Source organism: Heteronotia binoei, chromosome 1, assembly GCF_032191835.1.
Source record: "Heteronotia binoei isolate CCM8104 ecotype False Entrance Well chromosome 1, APGP_CSIRO_Hbin_v1, whole genome shotgun sequence".
Taxonomy (NCBI): Eukaryota; Metazoa; Chordata; class Lepidosauria; order Squamata; family Gekkonidae; genus Heteronotia; species Heteronotia binoei.
This window is the reverse complement of record NC_083223.1, coordinates 142,234,350-142,262,109: the sequence shown is the minus strand read 5'-3', so window position 1 is coordinate 142,262,109 and position 27,760 is coordinate 142,234,350. Positions and strand designations below refer to the sequence as shown.

Genomic DNA, 27,760 nt, shown 5'->3' with positions numbered 1-27,760 from the left:
GCCAACTGTCCCAGATTGTTTGTAATTGCCTCTTTCACATTCTGGTATCTAATGAGTATGTGTTTACTCCTTCCTTTTGTAGCCTGGTTCTCTGCTAGCCAGTTTGGTGTAGTGGTTAAGTACGTGGACTCTTATCTGGGAGAACCGGGTTTGATTCCCCACTCCTCCACCTGCACCTGCTGGAATGGCCTTGAGTTAGCCATAGCTCTGGCAGAGGTTGTCCTTGAAAGGGCAGCTGCTGTGAGAGCCCTCTTAGCTCCACCCACCTCACAGGGTGTCTGTTGTGGGGGGAGAAGATATAGGAGATTGTAAACTGCTCTGAGTCTCTGATTCAGAGAGAAGGGCGGGGTATAAATCTGCAGTCTTCTTCTTCTTCTCCTTGGCTGCAGAGTTGTCATTGTATACTGTGACCGGTAGGCTGACAGGTACCTCAAGGTCCCTCATAAGTTGCACTACCCATTCAATATTTAGAACACAATCATTTAGTGCCCCGTACTCTGCTTCGCAAGTGCTGCATGCCACCAATGTTTATTTTGTGGCTTTCCATAGCAGCAATGCATTCCCTAGGAATACTTCTATTCCAGTAGTTGACTTTGCTTTAGGCCGATCGCCCCAGCTGGCATCGGCGTAGGCACATATCTCTGGCCTCTCCCCCACCCTGAGGGACAACTTCTGCTCTGCCGTTCCACTAAGATAGCGGAGCACCCTTTTGGCTGCAACCCAGTCCAGTCTGCATTGTTCTGGCATAGAAGGTGTACAGCATAACTGATGTCTGGCCTGGACCAGCACGCTAAATGTAACAGAGAACCGACTAGGGATTGGTACAGCTGTACATTTGGGAACAACTCATCCTCTGGCTCCTTGCTGTACCCAGTTGCCATAGGGGTTTGCACACTCTTTGCCCCTTCCATGCCATGTCGGGCCAGCAATGTTTTCACTTTATTGCTCTGGCATAGCTCGAAATACCCGTCAGCATCTCTAGTTATCTCAACCCCCAGATAATAACTTACTGGGCCGAGATGCTTAATGGTGAAGAGTTTTCTAGCCGTTTCCAGGAAGCACTGCAGCTGCTGGTCAGTGTCCACCAGTACGATCAAGTCATCCACAAAGACAAGAATGACTATCTTAGACCCTCCTACCACCCTGCTGAACATGCAGGGGTCGGCTAGATGCTGCTTAAATCCTTCTCTCACCAGAGCTGCATGTACGCATTTATACCATGCATGCCCAGCTTGCTTTAAGCCGTACAAGGCTTTGTGCAGCTTTAATACTTCATTCCCTTCCCCAAACCCAGGGATCTGTTCCATGTATAAGTCCTGGTCCAATGGGGAGTTTAAATAAGCGGTCTCAAAGTCAATATGATGAGCTTTTTGCCCCGAGCACCCAGCCTTACACAGTGCTGCTCTCAAAGTTTCGGCCTTCAGGGTTGGAGCGTAAACCTGCTCATAGTCAAACCCTTTCCTTTGGGAAAACCCCCTGGCGACCAGCCTAGCCTTCCACTGCACAGCTCTGTCAGCGGCTTTCTTGACCCTGTAGGTCCACTGGCATGTTATTACATTTTTATCGGCTGGCCTTGGCACCTTTGAGAATACTTGGTTTTTCAGCAGGGAGTCATACTCTTTCTCCATTGCTGTAAACCATGCCTGCCTTTCTTCACTCTCCACAACCCTGTGCGGTGGGTTAGGCTGTTTTGTCAAGCATCAGTATTTCAAATAATCAAGCTTTTGTGTAAATCAAAGACTCACTTTATTGATAATCCAATACTTGCTCCAAGGACTGAAACCTTGAAAGTGATACAGCGTTTCACACAGCATAGACTCTTAAAGGCTACTTCAAAGGCAAAGTTACAGATAACTTCAAAAGCATAACTTACAGATGTGAATTGCATATATGGTTTAAAGGGTATTATCCATTTGGGTTCAAAGGTACTATCCATTTGGTCACTACAGCATCTCCTAGTTCCCACACATTCCTAGCTTGTTGATAAGGCATGTGGATGGGAACTCGGGGGAGAGGCATTTGCTTTACAATGACAAGGTTACTTGCATATCCTGAATCATTGAGAGTTACTAGGTAGGAAGGAGGGGTTTTTTTGAAGAGGAGCCTCTATACTCAGAAGAAAGAGAAAAGGGAAGAGAGGGGGGAAGGGTGAATATAGGAAATCAGAAATAGCGTACTTGACAGATTTTGCCACCTTGGAAAGGCTTTTATTATATTAAGGATTGCTGTTTTGATCCACCATGGGCTTGCTTCTGGATAGGGCAGAAATTGAAACAAAGAAACAAATTTCAGATTTGGCCTGTAATACAGTAAATCCTTTTAGTTAAGTTATAGGTGTAGATCATATGTGTGGTAGCCTTCAAACTCCCACCACCACTGCCCTTCATACTTCCTGTGAAGCCTTTCCAGTTGCTGGTGAGACAACAAAATATAAATGATTATCCTGAGTGGGGTATGTGCATGATCAAAAGATAAACACGTTTAAATTTTGAATCCAGTTTGAACTTCCTAGGGCTAGCTCACAGGATACAGTTGTAAGCCAAAATGCCCTCAATACGAGGTTGGGGAATTGTCAGGTGGGCACCTGGCTTAATCAGGATCTTTCACCTATGTATATAGGATTCACGTCCAGAAATTAATGCTTAAATTTACCAGGGACACTAATTAAGTAAAAACAATTAAAATTTATTCCAGAAAAATATAGGCATACATACGAGACAAATAATTCACAAAACACACATACAGTCCTAAGAAAAATAGAGAGAGAGAGAGAGACAACACATGGATAGACAAACAGGGTGATAATTACTGATCGTAGTCTTCAAGGAAGGCTCCAATGGTGACAAAAGAGGACGGGGGAAATAGGACCCTCAACTGATCAGGAATCGGGGATGGATCTAGACAGCGGAACTGGGGTACTGCTAGATGCACACATGAATGGAGCTGGGTCAGAGGTTAAATAGACTACCTTAGACCCTCAGGGGATGGGAGGTACAGGGGTGGAAAAAGGGGAGGCTCTACAATGACCATAAGGGCTGGACTTCCACAGTAGCCAATAGCAAGTTAATTGGTGGCACCTAATTAGATGCCCATGACTGACCAATGAACAAACTTGGGCCCTGGTTACCTGATTGGACTTCCAGGTAACAATGAGCCAGGGTGGGGAAGCTCCAGGATGACCGTTGGGGAAAAGAATAGGGGAAATCACTGGGTAGAAAAAGAAGAAGAAGAAGAAGAAGAAGAAGAAGAAGAAGAAGAAGAAGAAGAAGAAGAAGAAGAATTGCAGATTTATACCCCGCCCTTCTCTCTGACTCAGAGACTCAGAGCGGCTTACAATCTCCTTTATCTTCTCCCCCCACAACAAACACCCTGTGAGGTGGGTGGGGCTGAGAGGGCTCTCACAGCAGCTGCCCTTTCAAGGACAACCTCTGCTATAGCTATGGCTAGCCCAAGGCCATTCCAGCAGGTGCAAGTGGAGGAGTGGGGAATCAAACCCGGTTCTCCCAGAGAAGAGTCCATGAACTTTACCACTACACCAAACTGGCTCTCTGGAGGGGTAAGACTATTAAACTTATCTAAAAAGATGACAATAGATGGCCAAATTGCTACCTATGGTAACACCCGGTTTACACAAAGGAACTTGGCTCGCTGAAGATGGTCTTCCTCTTCTTCAGTCTTCTTCTTTGCATCAGTCTTTGTCCTAAGTTCCGTTTGGACAAAGGCTTAGGTGGTCCGGCAGGGTCCACGCCTAAGCTTGATGGCCTCATGGATGGGTGACATCTGTTGAGTACATGAGCCTCCCGCTTTGCTGAAATGGAGTCTGGCACTGCATAAAGATAGCTGGCGTTAGCCTCCCAAAGTGGATTCTATGGTCAAGGCTGAAAACCGCATGGCCTGGATAGCTCCTAGCGGCGCACCTTCTTCTGCTCCAACGATAGAGATGGTGTTCGCACACAAGCGATGGGAAACCATCCGTTCTTCTTGCTAGCACTCTTCCAGAAACAACACAGAGTGCTGTTTTAGCATTGTGGCTGTGAGTACTCATAAGTCCTTTCCAGTCTGGCAGCCAAACCCACGTTCTCCTAGCAGATGTGTGTGAGTTCAGTCTCCAGGCACCCTGGCAACCAGGTGGGTGACTGCAATGTTCTGAATATTAGCAGTATTTTCTTACACAGTACCTATATAGTATGCAGTGACATGTAGATATGCAGTGTGTGAACTGGACCAAATTTGATAAGGAAAGATTTGTTGGTCAAAAATAAAGGATCCATCTTCTTGCTCAGCAAAAACAGCCATCAATTGCTTTGCTTCAGACTTAGTTATAGATAATAGGGATGTTTCAACTGCTTATTTCCCTTTCCCCTCCTGTGTATGCTGCTCCATGTGTGGAATTCTCCCATTATCAAAACCCCTTCCTTTCACCATCTGTGATAACTGTGCTTACGTCAGGTTAGGATCATGGCCTTATTCTTAAATATTTGTTTAAAGCTTAAAAGATGTCTTTCATTTTCAGTGCAAGTCAAGAAGTTTTTTTATCAATTGAGTGAAAACACCATATTTCATAATATACAGATTTAATATATTTCTTTTGGATAAAACAGATGCTGCCCAATACTTTATTGTGTGCAAGTGCCACATATTTATTGTGGTACTGTAGCATCGATCCAAAAACAATACCAATACCTAATCAATATAGCAATGTTAGAAATATGTAAGAGTGCTTTTGAGAAATAATCTTCTATAGCAGCTTTAAGCAAGGGAGTGTTAGCTTGCAGGGAGAAAAAGGGAACTGCAAAAAGGTCATTGCCCTTTCAAAACCGCAGGCTGAAAAACATAGGACAGAGCCTAGAAAGAAGCAAGACAGGTGCTGAGGAAAGAGCAAGAAGTTGTGGGCGTGTGGGTAGAATGTTTCTAGAGAAAGAGGAACAAGGGTTTACAGAGGCCCTGACAGAGGCCCTGACGGCTGAAAAACAACCCGAATTGTGGTGAAAGTTTGACGTAGGCACCTTCCCACAAGAAGGAGAACATGGGTGTTTTAAGGTAGTGAGTGGGTAGTGAGTGGGCGAAGGCCCCCTATAAGGGATGGCAGGTAACTGTGATCATTGCTCAGACCCTCGGGTCTGGAGCCCGTGTATAGAGCGCTTATGCACGTTAAATAAAGAAGCTGTTTTCCTGACCTTGCCTCAGACCTCGTTTGTGAGTATGATTTACTATTAATTGGACAACACAGGACTTTTCCTGCTACATAAATTTGGCGACCCAGATGGGACAGGGGCCTTTAGCCCCTGATGATTAGCCCGGCCGAGTGCTGCTGTTGGCAGGGAGGACCAGATTCACGGTAAGGAGCTCCCAGCCTTCTTTCTGGCTGACCGTCATCTGCCCGCCCTGTCTTCAGTTAGCCTTTGACCGATGGCCTGATCTCGGACCGGCAAGAGGGCAACAGGAATCAGCTCTGCTTGGAAGACTCCGGAGTGTAAGTAGAGAGCCTTGAACCCAGGGCCCTGACAGTACAGGACCTTGTGCTCAACGTGATATATTTCCTTCACCTGAAACAGTCTGATTGCAGTAATAAAACCTCTCTAACAGGGTAGGTGACCAAACGGGTCGCCTGATGCCCATCCCAGCGGCCTAACCACCCGCATGCACCGGCAGCACCCTAGTACAGCCCGCTGGCAGGGGTAGTGGTTCTCTCCATACCAGCGCCCTGGAAGATGTGCTTGCCTTGAGAAGTTGACAGACCAGGGTTCCCTACCAACGCGGCTGCAGGGAGCCTACATGTCATTCGCCTGTCTGTCTGGGGAAGGGACGAAATCGACCCTTCTGCCACCAATAGGGAATTATTGGGGGAATTTTGTGTTTAATGTTTAGGGAAATTGTGTGTCCCATGTGTTTAAAAATGTTTTGTCTGTCTGGTTAACCATCAGTAATTTATAATCTGGGGGACGCCCCTGCTGTTTTAGAAGATCAGAGGTCGAACTGCCACCCCTGGTAGCCTAGAGGTTGAGTTGCCACCCTGCCTTGGGCCGCCACTGAGGATTTGATGAGCTGCCCTTGGCCGAGATAGTTTGAACTGGAAGTAGATTATAAAAGGGACTGTGATATAGACAAGAAGAAATTTTAGCGGCTCCCCTTGTTGGTGTGGTTCTGCTTATAGTTATCATTGTAATGGCTGTCCAAAAGGCACAGCCTTGCTCACCATGCCCCTTTCTTGGCACCACTGCCTGCCCACAACACTGGATTGGGTACCATGGGAAATGCTATTATAAATCTGAAAATGAAAGAGATTGGGATAGCAGTGAGATTAAATGCTCTACATTTGGTGCCACTTTGGCATTGATTGATTCACCGTGGGATTTGAGTTTTTTCATGAACCTGACTCGCCCTGTATACCACTGGATTGGCCTCTCCAAACGGACAGGTCTAATATGGAAATGGCAAAGTGGCCCAGAGTTTGCTGATCGGTTTCTTGTGCGAGGAGATAATGCATGTGCTTATTTAGATGATATTGGGGTGAATAGTACCGGGTGTTCCCTGGAGAAAACTTCCTCTGTAGCCAGGCGGATGCCTGCGCTGCAAGTAAAGGAAGAAATTAAGACCAGAGTAGTAAATGGTTCACATTACTAGAAGCAGCAGGGCAGTGTAAAGGCTGGTTGTGGTGATGTGAAATATTTCTGCAGTATTGCATAACCCTCGTTCAGAAAACGGGAAGTGCGAGTGTGAACCTAGCAACTTGCAAAATGTATGTGTTTTGCCCCAGGATAGATTCCTGGAGACCCCAAAGATGCTGTCTATTAACCAGGAAAACTGTGCTTTATTTTGTTTTATGATTGCAATAATACTGCCGTGTGAGACCATGTGAAAGAGCACCTAAAAGCATTAATCATGTCACATTTGTGTTTTGATATGGTTCCCGTTTTACTTAAGTGTATTAAGGTGTAGTTTTAAGTAGCATATGGTTGTGAGATATACTGTCCCTGGACAGGCATCTCAGTTTCAGGACAAGGCACTTTTAGTTAGGAAGCCCCTGGGAATTAGATGCCAAGATATAGAGCAGTGTTTCTGCTGCCCCTTATGGGGAGCTGATTTTAAGCCCAACGCAAAGCTCCCAGCTTCTTCCTCTTTTGCCACTTGGACCTCACCCTTGCCCCCTTTATTGATTAAGAGCTGAAGAGTTCCAGATCTATGGGCCCTCCCAGAGAGAAGTACTCCAGAAGCAAGTCCCCTGCCTCTGGTCAGCTTACCTTCTCAGAAGAAATCCCCGTCAGCCATGTGATGTCCTTCCAGCAGATCCAGGGCTCCCAAGCTCCTGGCCCATAACAGGCTACAATGTATTCATTGGGCACAAGGGAGAAGAGACTTTTCAAGTGCTTTCTGAGTGCCCCTGAAATAATCCTCCAAAATTGCGGAAGTGAAGAAACAACTGCCCTCGAGTGAGATGCCAACAGGGAGGCTCCCATCTGCCTAGTAAGCCAATGCCAACAAGCTCTACCGGCAGGCACAAACCCATTAAGACGTGTGAGGCAGCAGAGATCCTCCAGAAGCCAGATGCCTGTGTGAAGCCCACCAGATTTATTTTGTCCACCAACCACGAAGTTACAGTCGGCTCCAGATATCAGGCGAAGGCAGCAGGAAGCTGAGTCCAGCCTGAAGGAGGTTAGAAGATTGATGTTCAGCCAGTAAGATGCAAGGCTATGGGCATCAAGCCAAACAACTGGTCCAAGAAGTAAAAGGCCACAGAGGAAGCCGTGGGTTCAATAGCTTTTTCCTGTGCAATTGCTGCCGAAGATAAGAGAGAAACCTTAGCCGAAGGGCCGATCCAGATAAGGAAACCAAGGGTCATTTGAAGGTCCCGATGTCTGCGATGCCTGAGCTCCTGGATGTCGACAAGAAGGGCCAAGCAGCTGGCAGAGAGAACGCTGCCCAGCAGCGAAGCAGATCGAACAGATCCACAAAGGGGAACTGACTGGCATCAAGGAAGTTTCACGCCTGAAGGCTGTAGCCGGATTGCGCCAGAGGGAGATGGCCAGGAAATGGTAGAAGCACAGAAGAAGCAGCTGTCCCAGTCCCAGAACGAGGTGTGAGCCTGCAAGAGCCTCTCCAGCAGGGAGAGGGCCCAGAAGAAAGTCCGGAAGAAAGCCCAACTTGCTAAGTTTCTGTATGAAGCTACAAAGAGGGGACTCTTTTGTTCCTTTTTAAGTAATTTCTGGGTTATTTTGATTTTTTTTTAATGTTTTGAAGCCACTTTCCTTTGATGGCAACAGCTCTATGCATGAGACTTGTTTGCCCCAGAAGAAGAAAAGAAAATAAGACGATCCCTAGGGGTAAGTAGTCAAAATGTGCCCAAAGCTAGTTTTAGCTTGACACATTGCTCAGTGCCTTGCCCATATATTGTGATGCTTAAGTAAGAGAGAAGGTTTAGTTCTTTGTGATTCATGAAAGGCCCTTTGAGAGAATTGTTAAAATGAGAAAACCCAGCCCCAGAAAGAAATGTTATGTTGAATTATAGGCTTGTTTTGAACTTTGTATTGTTTTGGCTATGCAGTTTGATTGAGGTTTTCCTAGATAGGCTTTCTAGGTGCAGCCTTGCTCCCAGACCTGATTGCTTGAAGCCCGACCTCTGGACCTCACTCACCGGCAGCAGTGAGGTTCCACAGGCGACGCCCTCTGGATCCTGGCCTTCCGGGGATGGCAGGATTCCACAGGCATCGGGGATGACTCTCCCTGGACGTGGAGCGGTCAACTCCTGTGCGGTTGCAGCTAGGGAGCTCGATTGCTCTACACTCCGGGAAGAAGAAGGAATTCCTCGAGCAACAGCCAGCTAATTGATTATCAGATGTATTATGGGTTTGGTGTTTGGTTTTAAGTAGGTTGATTTTAGTATGTGTGTGATGGTTTGTGGACGTCATGATAAGTAATCAAACTCCATTTGAAAGAGGGGAAATGTAGCATCGATCCAAAAACAATACCAATACCTAATCAATATAGCAATGTTAGAAATATGTAAGAGTGCTTTTGAGAAATAATCTTCTATAGCAGCTTTAAGCAAGGGAGTGTTAGCTTGCAGGGAGAAAAAGGGAACTGCAAAAAGGTCATTGCCCTTTCAAAACCGCAGGCTGAAAAACATAGGACAGAGCCTAGAAAGAAGCAAGACAGGTGCTGAGGAAAGAGCAAGAAGTTGTGGGCGTGTGGGTAGAATGTTTCTAGAGAAAGAGGAACAAGGGTTTACAGAGGCCCTGACAGAGGCCCTGACGGCTGAAAAACAACCCGAATTGTGGTGAAAGTTTGACGTAGGCACCTTCCCACAAGAAGGAGAACATGGGTGTTTTAAGGTAGTGAGTGGGTAGTGAGTGGGCGAAGGCCCCCTATAAGGGATGGCAGGTAACTGTGATCATTGCTCAGACCCTCGGGTCTGGAGCCCGTGTATAGAGCGCTTATGCACGTTAAATAAAGAAGCTGTTTTCCTGACCTTGCCTCAGACCTCGTTTGTGAGTATGATTTACTATTAATTGGACAACACAGGACTTTTCCTGCTACAGTACAGTTCCTCAATTTAATGGAGAACAATTACAAGGTGTTTCTCTGGATGTTGCAGCTTCACAATGAGACCTCTGGGGGATTTCTTCCCTTACCAAACTCCATGGAATATATAACGTTTATCCCTAGGCTATGAATCAGATAGTCATCTTTATTGAGGAATGATGTGGTAATCAGAAAACTTGATCTGAATGTATGAGTTTGTAAGCAGTTAAAGCATAAGGGAGGCAAAGGTCTTTCTATTGTATAAAGGTGCTTTGTTATTGTCCATTATTGTTTGGAACAGAGTTGTCATGTTTGATGCCCATATTTTGTCACTTTGCTAGTATAAACTAGGAAATAACACACATTTTGTGAGACTATAGCAGCACGCTGCAGACCTCAAACAGAGACTCCACAGTATAAGCATTTTGAGACTGAAATGCTTATGTCTGTCATTTGCACTGCAGCTTCCCTGTAAGACAACTAGCAATTTTGTAGAAACTCCTTGTAGAGCACACTCTATTTTTATACAATTTGCACCACATGACTCTGGCTGCTGATCTTTCCTGTCCTTGGTTTTTCTGTTTTCTGCGTGCTCTGCCCAGCTTACTCCATTTGACGTAACATTCACATCAGTTGCCAGAGGGGCAAAGGCAATTGTTAGATTTTTGACAATGAGAGGAGGAAGAGCATAAGTGAAAATTACCCAGTACACATCAGCCCTGACTCCTCAGCCTTTAACAAGGCTAGATTCCAGCCCCCCCTCCCCGCCCTAGACTCTCAAAGGAGCATTTAAAACTGATGGCAGTTTTATATATCTTCCCGGAAACATCTGATTAGTCCCATTTAAAATAAATCTTTGATGCTGTGTAATTCAGACTATACAGTGGTAATCCTTTCCTTAATTCAGATTGAGTCATATGATAGCAGGATCATTTGTCTAGAGGAAGCTCATTTGGTTGGGTCAGTGAATGTAAACAGCCTAGATAGCAATCTCACATTGTAAATGTCCCTCATTTACAAGTGAAACATCATGAAACACTGATCAGCAACAAAGGGATGATAGAACATCCATGAGAGATGATAGCAGTTTTAAAGAGCTTCTGGTCTAGATAACATTTATGTTAGGGAAAGGGAATATTTGACCATGGGAGACTTCAGTTGTTCTGATCAAACTCACAAATGCAGCAAATATATTGGCTTCAAAGGGATAGTCACATAAGCTAGAATGCCCTGCAGAAACTTTCATGAATGACACCCTACATTTTCAGTATGAATGGATCCTCACTATATAGTCATTTTATGGAGAGGTATAAAATAGCAAACAGAGAGTCAAGGAGTCATGAAATGCAGGAAGTACAGGGTGAAATGTAATTATGCAACATCATCAATATATTCAATTCTCAACATGGCTAAATATGTGGATACTTATGTCCAGAGTCTGGAGCCATGGGAAAACAAGATAGATCTTTGTACAGACCTGAAAAACACCCCAGCTTTGCAGGAAAACTCTGAAATCTTAAATATATATATATATTGAGAGGTTAAAACCCTCCAAAATAATAGAAGCAGCATCCAAAGCTTTAAGAAACAAATGTCTTCAATGCCCATTGCAAGGCACCCTCAACAGTATTGCCAGTCTTTAAGCCTTGGTTGCCAGTAAAATACAGGGAGAATGGACAGGGCCCTTTTCAGGCCTATTTTAGCCTTTGAGAGAGAACTCATTGGGACGAGGCCCAGCAACAACCACCAGGTGTCTTACATGACTCATTGAACTTAGCTGCTTCCTAGAGTTCAACATCAACCATCCAATGAAAGCCAGCATAGTGTGCTGGTTGGAGTTTCAAATGTGGATCAGGGCGACCCAGGCTCAAATCTCCACTCTGCTAGGGAGGCTCACTGGGTGACTTTGGGCCAGTCATGTGTTCTCAGCCTAACCTACTTGCCAGAGTTGGTATGAGGATGAAAGCGAGGAGAGGAGAATTATATAAGCTACTTTTGTATCCCCATTGTGGAGAAAGGCATAAATTAAGTAAATACATACAAAATATTGCAAGAGATGGTGGCAGATAAAAGATAGGTTAGCGGGTGGATGGGAAAGAGAGAATGATCTTAAAACAGTTCTCTTTAATACTTTGACAAGTTGATATCTTCATTGAGTTCTTCCAAAGGTGCTCCCATGCATCCATTTGTATTTCTCTGTTCACATTGATTGCCCATTTGACCATTTGAGACTTTACTACTTCTTCTTCTGTAGACCATTTCAATAATAACTTATATACTTTTGATATCAATTTTCCATTGTCACCTAGCAAGACCCTTTCCAGTTCTGTTTGTTCTCGTCTAATTCCCTCTGATTTTATGTCATTTTCCATCAAGCTTTTAATTTGTTGCATTTGAAACCAATCATAATTGTTATTTAGCTCTTCTGAGGTTTTTAATTCAATTTTGTCTCCTTGAATCTTAAGCAGTTGATTATATGACATTTCTCTTTTTTCTTCGGATTCAGCTGTTATTTTTATTACTTCTGCTGGCACTATCCATGATGACGTATAGGTGGTATATGACTCCGAAAAAACTGGCTAAGATAAGTAAGAAATGTAAAAAAACATGAAGGTTCTTTCTTCCATATGTGGTGGACATGTGAAAAAGCGAAAGAATTCTGGAAGATGATACAACAAGAAATCTCCAAAATTTTGGGCTACGACTTTAAGAAATCTGTAGAGACGTTTTTAATTGGATTACAATTAGAAAAATTTCCAAAAGAAGACAGGACTCTAATTTGGTACCTGCTATCAGCTGCTAGGACATTATACGCGCAGCTTTGGAAGCAAGAAAAAATACCGGAGAAATGGGACTGGACCATGAAAGTTTTATCGTGGTGTGAAATGGACAAACTAACTAGAATACTAAGAGACTATGATTTAGAGATATTCAAAAGGGAGTGGAGAAAATTTAAAGGATATATGGAGAAAACTTGGAAAGTAAAGAAACATTGGACAATTTTTTAGTAGTAAGAATATATACATTGAACTTTGAGCAGTTAGAAGTGCCTTTAGTATTGATTTTGAATTTATAACCTTGGGGAAGTCAACATTGGAGGGAGGGGGGATGGAAATGTCATATGGGTTAATGCGGAAAAAAAATTAAGAAATAGTTAAGTTTTGTAACCATATGCTACCAATAAATTGTTTAAACACAAGGAAAGAGAGAATGAAGCAGGGAGAATGAGAATATGGGGGTTGCAGCAGTGTTCCCTTTAAGCTGAGTTAGCGTGAGTTAGCTCACAGATTTTTAACCTCCAGCTCACACATTTTTGTTTTATATCAAGAAGGATGACCCCAGAGCACAATAATTTATGCAGTAGCTCACAACCTTAATGCCAATAGTTCACAAAGTAGATTTTTTGCTCACAAGACACTGTACCTTAGAGGGAACATTGGTTGCCAGTAGGAAGGAAAGACTATTGTTTATGGAAGGGTATTTAGGGGAAAGGGAGGTGCCATCCACAACTTCTGGCAGGTTCCCCACACTGCCACTGGGCCATGATTTTCCTGTGAAGAGTCTGCAAGGTGGCAGGAATATTGGAAAGCTAAGGACAAGGAGTATAAAAGTAAGTTAGATGGTGGATGAGGAGAAAAGGAAGCAGGGACAGATGAGAGGCTATGGGGGCTGCCAGAGATGGGAGGGTTAAATATTCCTCACATTATATTTAATTCTGAACAATATCCCCAGAGTGTGGATCAAAAAAACCTACAGAATAGGCCATGTACCCCATGCAGACATTTTTCTACAAGCCCAAGGGAAGCAATACAAAAATTACATAAAAGGACCCTACTTACATTATGTTTTCATACTATTGTTTCAGGAATCTAGTGAAATACAACCTTCTATATTCTTTTTTTTTTTTGTATTTTGTATATTTGTGTGTGTGTGTGTGTTAGCACCTGGAAGTCATATTGACCTCTGATTACAGACCCCTACTGGGGGCCTGGTGGATATTCAGAGAGGTGGCTGAATAGACCCTGCCCTTGTCCTCTCAATTTGGTATTCCAGTGAGGTCTCCCATCCAAGTACTAACCATCATCAACTCTACTTAGCTTTTGAGATCTGACGAGATCAGACCTGTGTGGTCTATCCAGGTCAGGGCAATCTTGTATATTCCTGAAAGGTATGGAAAGTGGGAAGAATGTGGCCAAGATGATATGAGGATGTGTCAAAACTGTCACTAAGAAATTTACCATGTGGTTGTCATTTTCGTGCCATATAACAGAGAACCTGAAAATTGCCATGTGAATCAGCTCTTAAAGGTTTTGATTTTGGATTGAGGATTATTTGAGCCCTGACTAGTCTTTTGGAACAAAGGTTTTGGAACAACACTTTCTACTTAACCCAAATCATGTCTGTATATCCTTACTTTCTTCCCTGATCACTTCATGGATTTGACAAACTTTGACAGCTCACAGAATGCCCTTTATTGTAAATTATGCCATGTGACAATAAACCAGTTAGTTTGCAAGATATTACACCAGACGGGTTTTTAAATGCTATACCATCCCAAGTCACACTGTAGGAAATTAAATAGCTCTGTTAATTAGCCTCTTCTGAATCCATTATTAACATTTTGCATCTATTAGCAGGGTTCGCTTACAGTTAAATTTATAACATTTCCCTTTCAGAAAAATGTTGACTATTTAGTAACATGATGGCGAGTTATCACTGCCTTTTAAATATAATTGTTGTGCTGGTTTCTTTAATATGTTCACCATTGCAGTATGTCTGAAGTACCCAAACTTCACCTAATGTTGTGTCATGACTCACAGCTTCTAATTCCATATCTTCAAATACACCACATTTGGCCCTTACTCCTAGAAACATAGCTGGACAGCTCCCCTGCTGTTTTCCAACCCTAGCCTTGACCCTGGCTTCACACTTAAGTTGGCACAGTTTCTTGTTAGTGCTGCTGCAGCTTTGGGAGGACTTCTGTTTTTAGGACTTTGAGAGCCAGGTCGTGGGACACGGTAGTATCATGATTCTTTTGTTTTTAAAAATACACCCTTTATCATTTGATATACTAATTTTTACAACTTAATATATAGGAAGTCTAACTTGCAAGTATGCATGAAAATAATTGAAAATTGTACAGTAAAATATTAGCTGAGAGTTAGCAATCAATACTGAATATAGAAAACCTCCCTTTTTCCAGTCTGCTTTTAGTGCCTACCTTCAATAGATGCCATAATGATAGGAATCTATAGAAGTGAAACATAAGAATATTCTTCATAACACTGTTATTTCACATTATTTCTTGCTTGCATAAAATTTTAATAACAAATTTTAACCCTTTTTGCTGAGTATTTCAATACACTATAGTTTTTGTGGCTGAGGGGAGTTAGATTTATAACTAAGACAATTTTTAAAAGACTTCTGTGTTCACACTCTTGCAACTGTACAATACCAATAAAACAAAACTTTAAAAGTAAAACTTGATTAGCTGCTTCATAACCTGTTATGTCACAGACACTCTCAATGGCTTGTGTGAATAAGTCAGCTTTCAAAGTCTAATATCCATACCACAGTATTGGCTTTGTGATGTCATAGGGAGCTACAAGCCAAAGAGAACGTTTTTTTTATTTTACATTTTGAGGTCCAAGTGTTATATGTTTGTGCCAAATGGTTTCCTCAAGCATACTGGTGCAAAATGATTAAACAGTTTTTAAATCTTTCACAGGAAAAACTTCCCAACTTCATAACGTGGGATGGTTCTGCAGAAGCAGAAAAAGGGGTTTTATTTCCCCATAGTTTCAAATAAGTTCAAATTTCGTTTCATCCCGGTCCATGTTTTAGTATAAGAATGACCCTATATTGGCTTTCCAAGTCAGCAAGAGATAACAGCTATCACAGAGGAGCTCTTGCACTAGGTTTATAGTATTGTAGCAGGTTTATAGTATTGCTGTGTTCCAGGGGAATCATGTGTTGTTGTTAAAGTGAAGCCAATTAATGAAATTGCAGGCAGCAACCGATAACTATGAGCAGCTTCCCTGACCTAAGTGCATGCTGAGTCTGACAGGAGAGCACCTTTGGGCTATTTTAGTCTTGCTGAGATGAACATTAGTCTCCAAACTAACAAAGTAAATACATCTTTATCAAGTGCATGTGGCCAAAATATCATTTTAGAAACCTTAACATTCCTTGTAATCCATCCTTACTAACATTTTTTACACAAGGTAATTGAACACAGGATCATCAGGTTAGTTCACACTAGGCCAAAATGCACACATTATCCACAAAGTAGAATGCAGAAACAAACCTTTGGCTCATGCTTGCTCCTCTCATGTTGAGAATTCAAAGCCAGTTTAGAAGGCAAAGTCTGTTTACATATGAATAATTAACTCTCCCACAATATCCACATCCTTGGACACCATCATCTGAAATGATCCATGTGGTGTCAACTAATACAAGCCAAGAGAATCTCCAGCACCAACACTAGGGTCCAAGGCAGATTGGATGTGAGAACTTTTATCTTCAAAGTTTATTGCAAAGCTGTCATAAACTTTCATATATAATTTCCATCTTGTGTTAAAGGGGACTTGTCTCTAAGTCCCCATTCTAACTGCAAAAACGCTTTTAGATAACACTTTTCAGAAGCAATAGTGTCAGGGAAGAACGATCTCTTTGGTACTACATTAATTGCCCGTTCCATATCTGTAGTTTACCTTGGTTATACAATCATGTTACAATATTTCTAAATTTTTGTTCAACAACTCATTTTCTCCATGTTGGGTCAATGCTAGGGTTTTATTGGGTTTTTGCAATTTTTTCCCCACAGCATTTATAAGGTGATTTTACTTTTAAGCAAATTGCAAGTCAGCTTGCTTCCATATACAAAATGCTTTTATCGTTATTTTTCACAATGGTGATCTATGCCCCCTTTGAACATCCTCCTCTTTATCCATGCCCCTTCTACCTTTTCCATCCCCCCTCCCCCCACACTTTGTCCTCTCCTCTTTTTGTTGTTCTAATGGAGATTAGTGATTGTGTGTTAATGTATAGCTAAGCTTATTTTTAGATGATCATACACACAATCATGTATTAATGTGTTATTTTAACGGCAATCATTCAACCCTTGACAATTTTTATTAATTCTATTCTGCAGTCTTCTATTCTGAGTTTTGATTATTTTGATTCCCCCCCCCCCCCGGTAACCTCTGATCCCACCCCCAAAGTTATCCCTTTGCTTGCATTGTACCAATGCCATCAGTATATGCTATTACCATATGTTCATATCCGTATGTTTAAAAAGTTCCAACTTTCCTGCTAGTTTGCTAAATTTTTTAGCAACACACAGGATTTCATGTTCCCCTACCCTTGCCTTTTCCCACTTTTGGTTGCCTGTTTCCTTCACCCAGAGTGAAATGTAATTTTTAGTACAATTAGGCTTGTGGTAATGCACTAATTTCCACAAGCCTAATTGTGGAATTGAAGGAGGGGGATTTCACATTATTTTGCTATACCTATCACATAGCCAGTTTGGTGTAGTGGTTAAGTATGCGGACTCTTATCTGGGAAAACTGAGTTTGATTCCCCACTCCTCCACTTGCACCTGTTGGAATGGCCTTGGGTCAGCCATAGCTCTCACAGAGGTTGTCCTTGAAAGGGCAGCTGCTATGAGAGCTCTATCAGCCCCACCCACCTCACAAGGTGTCTGTTGTAGGGGAAGAAGATAAAGGAGATTGCAAGCCATTCTGAGACTCTGATTCTGAGAGAAGGGTGGGGTATAAATCTGCAGTCTTCTTCTCTTCTTATTTGTGTTTCTTGCATTGGACTTTCATTGGCATGTTATTCAGAATGGTGCAGGAGAATGCATGATCAGTAGCCATGTTGCAATGGTCTTTTTTTTTTAAGGGTGGGTTGAAAATTATCGTGAGAAACCTACCCACCCTGGGGGGAAAGTGTGGAAATTTTAACAAGTGACATGTTGGGTGATCAATCTCCATATAGCACTAGTGCACAGTATTGCTAATGTGCCTTTGCAATGTTTTTAAAGGGGAAGGCAGCTGACATCTGCTGCCCTCAGATTTTAAAACTTCATATTGGATGCATTCACACACACTAAATAATGCACTTTGGAACTGGATTTTACTATGTGAAATGGCATAATCCACGTGCAAACAATCACTGAAGTGAATTGAAACTGCATTATTTAGCATGTGTAAAAACACCCCTTGTGACACAATGTGAACAGAAAAAGAATCAATTTAAAGCAGGAAATAATAAAAAAAAACAGAACAAGGTGCAGATCTCGATTTCAAGCCAAGATCAGCTACAGAAGATTGAGAGTAAGATCATTATGCAGAATAGGCCAATAACTCCCAACTATGCAATATAGATTATGTGATCTGGTGGATCCCTGCAAATCCACTAGCTCTGAGTAACATTCCTTACACATGTAGAGGTCAAGCTCTTCCAAAATCTGTATCTTGCACAGATGCAGAGAGTAATTTCTCATTAAATGAATGCTGAGAAAGGAAGCTGAATTGGGTCTTCTGAGAGCAAGGTCACAAACCTGATTTTCAACTTTCTTAAGTGAATTCCATTGGTTGAAACAGCAGGTTTATCTCTGCTTCCTACCTCCTTTTGTGAGAAATAGTGAGAACAAGGAAAACAACATTCCATCTCCTATGAGTTGCAATGGCATCCCTTCCCTCCTCCTCCAAAACCTCTAGAGGAGAATCATATTTTTTTTATTTGCAGATTGTGACCAGATTTCCATTTTGTTTAGTCAGAGTGAAAGGAATTGGCCTATTAAATTATCTTGCACATAAGTGAAATTGCTTTATTATTTGCTAGAGATCATGCTAGTAATTAACTTCAAACACCAAGAAATGTCATTTGTCCCACTGGGAAATCTTCAAAGTGTGTTTTTCAAGATATAGTGATAATTGTCTATCTTTCGTTTACTAGTTCTTACAGGATCCACAAAAGCCCTGGGGAGTGAGAGGAGGAATCTTTGTCTGCTGACAACAATTCTAAAAATGCTAGATGCCGTTTGATAAATTCTACAGCAGTTAATTTAGTTCTAATAAGGTGCTAGTACCTTGGAGTTAAGTAGCCAAAATGCTATCTTCTATTTTGCAATATATTACTAGAGTATATATTGTCTGTCTTCTGGAATACAAAACAATGACTTGCAGCAGTTTTGCATGAATGTGTTAAAACATATCCCAGAAAAGTGTTATCTTGTGAATAGCAGTAGCTACTGGCTGTTTGAACATTTTTGTGGAAGGAACTGAAACTGATTCTCCAAATAAGAAATAGTGGGATCTGGGATGTATTTTTTTAAATTATCAAAGTAGTGGAGTATTGGAGTTGACTGATAACTATGACCATCTTTATGATCTTTCTGTTTTTTAATTTTATACAGTTTACTGTTTCTCTCCTTTGAACACACCCCAAACAGAGAAAGCGTACACAGCAGGAGGAATGTTGTTAATCACAAAAGCCTTTCCCTGACATTTAAAATCATTCACAGAAATTTTGATGTGGGTATATTGTTTAACAAGCAGTCTGTCTCATACATTTGAAGTAGTACCACTTGAGAACCTATATGTTTAAATTGGCTTTCAGACCCTAGATGCCTGATTAGTCTGCTCCAGGTCAACTAGATGTGTGCTCCATTTCATGCTGAAACTTATTTCCTAAAAGGCCTGATTCGGATTAGGGCTGCAGTATGTGGGGAGAGGTGGGTTAAGCCCTCTACCATGTGCAGTTACATTGACCTGAAATGGCCCGGGAGTCACCCAACTGCGGAAACTTTTATGTAACCCTCATGAGGCAAATAGCAGCTCCATGGGGTTGTTTCTGGTTGAGAAAATGTTATAGGGAGAGGCTTGAGCCCCCTTTCCTCTCCTCCTAATGCTGATTCAGGCTCCTATACACATGTAAATAAAATTTCAACATGAAAGTCCCACCATCTGTCTATTTGATAAGATACAGGGAGAACATAGGATAGATCCATAAATAATGAATCATGTCATTCAGCCATCAGTGTACCCCAATCCAGATGTCTTGCTCCTTAGCAATTTATGGTGGTGTGGAAATCATCCAGTGAAAAAGCAGGAATTACATATATCACCAGTATCTTTTCATAGCCTTCAGTTAAGGCAATGATCCAACTATTGATATAAGTTTTTACCTGCAGCTAGACTCTACAGCTCAGAAAGTTCACTGGGTATGAAATCAGGGTGTAAGCTGTAAGTGTACACAGAGGGGACAACAGTGGTAAATACACTGAGGATTGCCTCTTAAAGTTTATTGTATATAATCCCCCCACTACAAAAATTTTCATCCCTCAAAATGATAACATTGCAAATCAGAATGAATAGAATCTACTTGTGGTTTTCCATTCTTCAGAACACCTATTTCAAGCGAGCTATGAATTAAACTATGTATCTGTACCACTAATGGTGGATCCTTCCTTAAGTACAAGGAGTCCTGCTATAGAAGAACATGTCACTTCTACCAGCCAGAGATTCCTTGTGCTGGAGGAACACTCCTTGCATTGAAATGTAGTCCTGCTGTAAATGAAATGGATTCATGGGATCCGATCCTGCTTTGTTAGATTTATTTTTGTGTTATCAGCCAATTGTGATTGTAGTTATTGGACAATGCAACTGACAATGGATGAGGCCACAGTCTTGCTTATCCCCATATGTGGACTTGCTCAACAAATCTGGCCATTGTTTTTTTTCTTAGCCATCGCTGAACTGAAAGTGATTGTTTGGACTCTGTGCCTATCAATACTTTGGTTTCCCTGAAGTTTCTATTTCTGACATGAAGTTTTGTTCTTTACAAATGAAACAGAGACAGTAAGCTCATTTTACACAGTCCACTTCAGAGATTTGAACCCCTGACCTAGATGTGACGAATTGCATTATCATTTTTTTTAAAAGATATCTATCATTTTGCTTCACAAAGATAAGGGTGAAAGCCATTTTCCAAAACTTTCTTTTAGGCTTATGAATAAAGGCTTTGATAAATATTTGTGATAGCAATCTCCCATTACTTAACCTGGAGGAAACACTGAGCTTTTTCATGACTTGCTTAAATTGAAAACATAAAACAAAACAAAATAATCTCACCAGCATTCCAATTACAAAGTCACCCAGTTCTCCATGTCAATGGTGAACTGCTGGTTTATCAAGAAAACAGAAGAATAAGTAAAGATGATTGATCTGGAGGCTGCTTAAAGAATTAAATAGGATGACCTGTTTTTCTTCGTTTCCATGAAGAAGACTGAGTTCTGTTTGTCACTGAGAAGTCACCCATCTGAGAAGTTACAGATCACCTAAGAAGATGGAAATAATTCATAGCAGCAAAGATGACAGATTACATGCTATTAATCACTGGAATTGATATGGATAAGTGTTTCATTAAGCTATAATTTGGAGGGCTTTAGAACCATCGTGTCACCATCAAAACCAATATTGTTTAGATTTTACGTAGCCCCATGAAGCCAAGAACTAATTTATTATTCTTATGTTACTACATTATTTTCTGGTCTATTAGAGATTGTCTAGAATGGCTTCTGCCTTTCAGGAACAAGTCAAGGCTGCCAATAGAATGTAAGGATAAAATGCAGACTAAACTCAGAAGAAGAGCCCCGTGGCGCAGAGAGGTAAAGCTGCAGTACTGCAGTCGGAGCCCTCTGCTCACGACCTGAGTTCAATCCCAGAGGAAGCTGGTTCAGGTAGCCGGCTCCAGGTTGACTCAGCTTTCCATCCTTCTGAGGCCAGTAAAATGAGTACTCAGCTTGCTGGGGGGAAAGTGTAAATGACTGGGGAAGGCAATGGCAAACCACCCTGTAAAAAGTCTGCCGTGAAAACGTTGTGAAAGCAATGTCACCCCAGAGTCGAAAACGAGTGGTGCTTGCACAGGGGACTGCCTTTACCTTTTTAAACTCAGAATGTAAAGTATATTGCTGTCACAATATGGAAACTGTTTCCCTCTAGTCTATAGATGAAAGGAGAAATATCAATGGGCACTTCAAGTCTTTTGGCGAAACATGTTTGTGCCCTCCTTTAATAGACAGGAAGAGATCAGCTTGGGCCATTCTGTGAGAAACCCAGAAGGAGGATCCATTGATACCCCAGTTTGCTTCCTAACCTAATTAGTAGCAGCAAGAAAATTAAAAGCTCTTGCTCTTCACCTTTACACCCTCCAGCAGCCTCTGAAGTGGGTTTCCTAGATAAGAATTGAAATGACTAATTATACTTTCTGCTACAAAGGGGGAAAAATCCAGTTTCTATTTCATGAGCAGACCTTGCGCTAATGTCCAGCCATTTTTCAGTTATTCCTGTGGCAGTCCTCTTTATCTCAGAAACATGCTAAGCAGGAGTATTATCAACTGCATTTCCTTCTATATGGGCAGACACTTGGAGTAAGATCTCAAAAGAAATTTGCTAAACTTCAAGCAAACCTGGATTAAGCTATGGCTTTGGGCAGAATAATACGTAATTGATACGTTCTGATATACTGCTAGTGATGAGTTAAAAGCCTAGAAGAAAATCACAGATATAGGATTATCATCTGTTGGGTTCCAAAAATAAATGAGAGTTTTCTTTGTAAGACTGTGCTGGCAAATCTCCTACAGGGTTTCTGCTGTGTCCTATCCCATAACAAACCTTGCTGTTAGTTTTAACGTTTAAACCCTTATGTGGCCTGGGCCCAACATACCTGCGGGACCGTCTCCTCCCATATATGCCTGGGAGGTCATTATGTTCGGCCTCCGAACATCTGTTGGCCATCCCTGGCCCAAGTGACACCCGCCTTGCCGCAACTAAGGCCAGGGCTTTTTCAGTCCTGGCCCCAACCTGGTGGAATCAGCTCCCTACAGAGATCCAGGCCCTATCTGGCTTACTAGCCTTCTGTAGGGCCTGTAAAATGGAGCTGTTCTGCCAGGCTTTTAGTTGAGGCTGCGGGTGTCTATTTCTTGGTCTGGTTCGCCTCCCCTGCCAGCACTGTCACCTGTGCTATAAAATGGAATAATATGTGCCATCTCTATGGGTTAACATCTTATCATGATATGAGATGGCCAGGCTGGGCAATATGTGATGATATGGAAAATTTTCTGAGTGCTGTTGAGCTTGTTCGTTTATAAAATGTTTTTATTGTATTTTATTGTTTTATCATATGTTCTTCTTCACCCTGAGCCCTACAGGAAATGGGCAGAAGAGAAATATACTAAAATAAATAAATAAATACATAAAACAAATAAAATAAATAATAAAGTAGTTCAAGAAAGCAAGAAGAAGGGGAGACAGGTAATGTAACCAACGTAGAAGTTTTCCTTCTCCCAACATAGTATGTAGCTTGGGGCTTACCTGACCCAGCAAACATTCACCATGGGATGGCAGATTAAAAAAAAATCCCCCCCCCCGACTTTCCTGGAATGTTGGATGCTTTTTCTGATGCATCCAAGGTAATACACCTCATGGCACCAAAGTCCCATGGTCCTTAACTGTAATAATCTGCTGCATCCTCACCCTCAGACTGAGCCAGCAGCAGCTCTGGCAAAAGCTTCAGCTCATCCAGTAACTGCAGGGCAGAGGAAGAGGGTAAAATTAATATGAAAATGAACTGGAGTATTGCATAATAACAAGCATAATTTCAATATGTTACATTGCCCCCCCCCCCAGTCGGAAGAACGAGACAAACACAGTGTATTGGATAAACAAACAGGGCAACTTTATTGAACAACCACGGCATGGGGCAACCTAAACTACCAGACAGGCCAAGGGAAACCCCTGACCCTTCCCTGTCCAGACAGGGCGAGCCACCCCGCCCCCAGCAGTAGCCAGTTTGCACTGGCTAATGCCAGGCCGGTGAAGGCCGGGAATACCCTCAAGTGGCCATGCCGCACACCCAGGAGCAGCCTGCCAGAGGAGGGAACCCTATAGCGGGCATCACAGCAGAGAGCCGTACAGCCCAGCTGCTGTCCCATCCTGCCACTTCCCCTGAAACAGGGAAAACCGAGGGTGCTCACTGGTTACCTACATAGCCCAAATCAAACTCCTGCCACCACAATGCCAAGTTTCCGCTTAGGCACTTGCGCCCACCGGTTGGACAAGGCCAACCGAAGCCCCAGCCGTAGTTCATGCAAGAATGCCCTGTTGCCTTTCACGGACAGGTGGACACCGTCCTGCCAATATAGGTCCGCCAACTCCGACCTTATGGCAAAGTGAGACAGGCAAAAACACCAAGGCCTCCACACAGCGCCTTCTTGATCGCCCTATTGGCCTTGTGCCTCGCCCTTTCGATCCCCGCAGGGTCCCAGGCAGCCCTCCACACCCTGCGAGGAAGGATGGCGGACCATCTTCGGGACCATCTTTGGGGCGGGACGGTGGCTCAGTGGTAGAGCATCTGCTTAGGAAGCAGAAGGTCCCAGGTTCAATCCCTGGCATCTCCAAAAAAGGGTCCAGGCAAATAGGTGTGAAAAACCTCAGCTTGAGACCCTGGAGAGCCACTGCCAGTCTGAGAAGACAATACTGACTTTGATGGACCAAAGGTCTGATTCAGTATAAGGCAGCTTCATATGTTCACCACAAAATCAGCACCTCAGGCCACCTGCTCCGTATCACCCGGAGATCTTCAATCGCCTGCAGTGAAAGGGCCCTCTCTTTCAGCAAGCCAAGATCATTGCCACCGAGGTGGATAACCAAAACATGCAGCGGAGGACCCGTCCTCCCTTGGAATAGGAGAGGCAGGAGCCCGGCCCACCGAAGGCCTTGACATCCCTGCCACTCGACCACAGCCCACTCACTGAGCCCCAATTGCAATCCAATTGGCAAATGCCACGCCTGGTGGGCAGCCCAAAACACCATGCTGTAGCCAGCAATCAAAATCCTCCACCTCTCACGCCACACCACAGCACCTAGAAAATAGAAAGGAACAAAGTGAACAACCCCCAACACTGGGAACAACATCACCAACATCCAGGCCTCACTGGGTGTCCAATGGGCGAATGTAACCCTTGTAAGCCGTAGACCTCCAACGGCCCACCCGCTGTATGGCCGGTCCAGGATACCCCATAGCAACAATGGTAGATGCTGCCCCAATACAAAAAGAGTGGGTCCCAAATCTGACCCCGCCCAGACCTAGCTTCTCCAATGCCCTGGTGGTGATCATCCAAAACTGGAACTTGGTCAACGGTGATCGATTTTCATGACAAAATAAGGGACCCGCCTCCTCACCCCGTACGGCAATGTACCTCTTCAAAGCGAGCACTGGGCAAATTTCCTGGTCTTGACACGAACCCAAGGTGATCACAACACCCTTCTGCTTCTGGTCGGTCTTTGACCTCCATACCTTGATAGATACCTGGTCACCGTCAAATTTTAAATCGCCCGAATGAAGGGCACGACCAGAACAGTCGTGGTGCGAGCTAACCACTAGCTCGCTAACCCTGAGTGCCCTGAAGAAAGCCGTCATTGCCGAAGCCTGGAACAATAAAGCCTCAAACATGGAGTTACAAACTCCAGACCACACCGCATACAATCCCATTAAAACTGAAGGAGAAAAGGGTTGCCAGGTGTCGAGCCGGGGCCCCTGCTCCCGGGCCCAACCCTCCAACATCTTGCGAAGTCTGAAATCACCCGAGGCATCAGCAAATCCCTTTATTTTACTGGTAAAAGCCAAAGCTGCCAACTTTGCCCTTAAAGACTTAACTACAAGCCCCTTACCTTTCAAATGGACGCAGAACTGCATGAGGTGTGATGCTGGAAAGGGCCAAAGCCTGCCCAACCCTATCTGCTCCCTAAATGCGTGGAACTGCTTGACAGAGCGATTATAGGCCTTCATGGTACTGGGTGCCAGAGCTAACTGCATTGCCTGGTCAGCCTCAACTCTCCAAGCTGCCACATCTCTGGGGGCCTCTGTGCCGGCAGAAGGTCGGCTTCTGGTGCGAGCTGTCGAAATCGCTCCATCTGCCGGCAAGACAGAGTGTCCGCCACACCGTTGCAAACACCTGGCACATGCTTGGCAAGAAATAAAATGTTCAGGTGTAAACAACATAAAGGGAATGCCCTAACCAGGCTCATTACCGAGACAGATTTGGAAGTCAGAGTGTTGTTAACGTGAACTACTGCCAGGTTGTCACACCAAAAATGCACAACATGATTGGCCAACTCAGCCCCCCACAACTGAACAGCTACCACTATTGGAAAAAACTCAAGAAAGGTCAAATTACAACATAGTTCACTGCTCAACCACTCGCTAGGCCAACTTTCCGTGCACCAATGCCCGCAAAAGTATACCCCAAAACCAATGGAATCAGCAGCATCCAAAGTAATCTGAAGATCAGCCTCAATCCTCATATCCTTACGCTAAAAGGAAACACCATTAAATGAAGACAGAAACTGCTCCCATACCTCAAAATCTTGTTGCATTCCACAGCTGATCCTAATCCAGTGGTGGGGCATTCGTAGCACCCCCATGGCATCACAGAGTCGCCGTAAAAATGCCCTACCAGGGGCCAACACTTTGCATGCAAAATTAAGATGTCCCACAATCTGCTGTAGCTCCAGTAGCAAAATCTTCCGCCTACCTTCCTCCTTCAAGGCTGCAAGTTTCAGCCGCAGGCCTCTAACTTTCTCCGCAGGCAGCCGTGAAGCCTGCCGTACAGTGTTTAACTCAATACCCAGAAAAGTCAGAACCAATGAAGGGCCCTCCGTCTTTTCATGGGCCAGCGGGACCCCGAGGTCCTCTCCCAGCCGTAAAAAGGACTGAAGCAGCTGGGAGCACTGGCCCGACCCTCGCGGGCCTACAAACAAGAAATCATCCAGATAATGAACTGAATTAGCTGAACCCGACCGTTTGCGCAGAACCCATTCCAAAAAGGTGCTAAAACGTTCAAAGGCGGAACAGGAAATAGAGAAACCCATGGGTAAATTCCTATCCATGTAATACTTGCCCTCGAACATAAAGCCCAAAAGTTCAAAATCATCAGGGTGCACAGGAAGAAGGCAAAACGCCGACTTAATGTCGCATTTCGCCATCTCCGCCCCCACCCCGCAACTCCGTACCACTTTGACCGCCTGGTCAAAGGAGGTATACTGAACTGAACATAGGAAGTCGGGAATGGCATCATTTACCGACCCACTTTTCGGGTAGGACAAGTGGTGAATGAGACGGAACTCCCCCGGCGCCTTCTTCGGAACAACGCCCAAAGGGGATACCCGCAAATTCGGAACAGGAGGGCTGTCAAAAGGGCCTAACACACGGCCCTCCGCACACTCCTTCCCAATCTTGTCCCTCACCACTTGCCCCATCCCCTGAATCGAATGTAAATTCCTTGCCATAAAGGGTCCCCCGGGGCCCTGAAATGGAATATGAAACCGAAAAAGAAAGCCCTCCCACAAATATTTTCTGTCATCAGGGTACTCTGCCAAAAGGTTTTTAAGTACCGTCAGCTTGATGGGGCTGGTCCCCTTTGTTTGCTGATTGGGTATTCCTGCCGCCACTTGAACGCTTACCCCCAGGTCTGGGCTTGGACTTATTGCACGCTGACAAGGCATGCGAATCCCCACACAGCAGGCACTCGTGCTTATACTTACACGTTTTCCTGTTGCATACTCCCTGCGACGAGTACTCCCAACACAGCAGCTGGGGTTAAACTGACTGCCCTGCTGCTGCGACGAGTACTCCCAACACAGCAGCTGGGGTTAAACTGACTGCCCCACTACACTCACCTGTTTACTCACAAGATGACCGCTGTCAGACCTGTCACCAGCATTAGGCTTAGCCGGAGACATAAGTTGCAGCCACAGCTGCCGGTTAATCTGATCCCAGGGAGTTGCAAGGTTCAATGCCACCTTCATACGGAACTCCTCGTCGTACTGCAACCATGCAGCACCCGAGAAGTCCGTATAAGCCTTGTATATATTGTCACAATATTGGAATAGTGGAGCCGCCCGTAGAGGCTGTGCTCGCGCTATTACCCCTGCATAAATCAAAAACCCCGGTAACCAGTTAGCCCAATTCCTCTCAACCTTTCTCCGTTTGAGTTTCTCCTTGTCCTTATCCTCTAGTTCGTCCTTGTACTTCTTCTCAAGCTCCCTATAAAGAAGGCTAAAGACATCCACATACACCCCACGCAAAATCTTTTCCCTGGCAGCAACCATCAAATGGTCCCCCGGGGCATGGTGGTGTCTCCAAATGGACAACACTGAAAAGGGACTGCTCCATA

General features: G+C 43.7%; 1 protein-coding gene and 1 non-coding gene across 3 annotated transcripts in view; both read left to right on the top strand.

Moving 5' to 3' along the window:
• PRKN (parkin RBR E3 ubiquitin protein ligase) overlaps nucleotides 1–27,760 on the top strand; it is a 1,449,443-nt gene that overhangs the window by 1,332,564 nt on the left and 89,119 nt on the right. The window lies entirely within an intron of this gene.
• On the top strand, nucleotides 23,917–23,983 carry TRNAP-AGG (transfer RNA proline (anticodon AGG)). The gene has a single exon. It is a non-coding gene; the product is annotated as a tRNA-Pro (tRNA).